The sequence below is a fragment of the Malurus melanocephalus genome, unplaced genomic scaffold (assembly GCF_030028575.1).
Source record: "Malurus melanocephalus ecotype Western Australia unplaced genomic scaffold, MMel_1.1 scaffold_113, whole genome shotgun sequence".
Taxonomy (NCBI): domain Eukaryota; kingdom Metazoa; phylum Chordata; class Aves; order Passeriformes; family Maluridae; genus Malurus; species Malurus melanocephalus.
Window position 1 is genome coordinate 992,778 of NW_026623345.1, and position 1,205 is coordinate 993,982.

The following is a 1,205-nucleotide window of genomic DNA, read 5'->3' on the forward strand; positions in this document are numbered from 1 at the left end:
TATTTCCCCCATGTTTGCATTGCTCCTTCTTGATCAGAAAACCCCTGAAAGAAGATTCTGGTAGCAACCATGTACCTGGTGTGGCCTCACCCCGAGCCCTCTCTAGTCCAGGAGCTGAAGGACTGTTGCCCACCAGCATGCCCCTTGGCCCCACATCCCCAAAAGGGAAGGTACAGCAGCTCCAAGACAGCCAAAACGCAAYCCCTGGGTGCCCATGGGCAGGGCGATCCCATTCAGGACTTGTCCTTCCTGTAATTCTTACCCACGGCAGGGTGAGGGCAGCACCCCGTGGGGGACATGCACCCCAGATCTGGGGGACAGGAGGCACCCTGGCAGGTCATGGCAGGGACCACGTTCCCCCACAGATGTGCTGTTGAAATAAGCTGGGCTGGGCTGCCACCTTGTGCCAACAGGCAGCATCCACTGACCAAGCCTGGCATGAGAAGTGTCCATATGGAAATCCAAGCATTTTCCATCACCCCTCATTTTTATTGACCTAAATGGGGACATACCCTCAGTATACATCCTGGAATATCCCAGTTCCCAGATAGAGCTGGGATTAATCCGTATAACTCAGCACCCCCCTGCAGAGCAGGCAAGGGGCTTTCTTGTCCCTCCATGAAACGGTCTTCAGTCACACCTCAGGGTTCAAAATTCCCTTATCCATGCAGACCTTGGCCCTGTCATCCAGCAGCCGAATCCTCGGGGAACTGCCTGGGAGCTGGAGAGAGGGTGCAACACCCCAGAGCACTGGCRCTGTGTGGGGCACAGAATCCCTGACCCACTCCGAGTCACAGAGCTGAGCAGAAAGGCTCTGTCCCAAATGCTGAGCATGGCTAGGGAGAAACGTCAAAATTCCAAAACGTAGGTGCAGACAATGGGCAAGCAGCCTTGGGCGCTGGTGCAGCCTGCTGCACTGACAGGCATTGCTGCATGGCCCCAGCTGCTGCCACCTCGCCAAGGTGACGCCAAGGGGACCTTTGCCTTCTGCTATCAGCCCTGGTTTGCACACTTGGCATCAGTGAAGGCTGACGGGGCAGCCGGGGGGCAGCAGAAAGGATGAAACGTCACTGCCCAGCTCGGGCAGCCCTGGCATGCACCAGACCTGGCACAGCCCGCACCGGCCGGCTCTTTGGAGCCAATGCTATCTGAGTGGGTAAACTGAGTTTATCAGTTCTGAGTTTATCAGAAAACCGTCAGGTTTT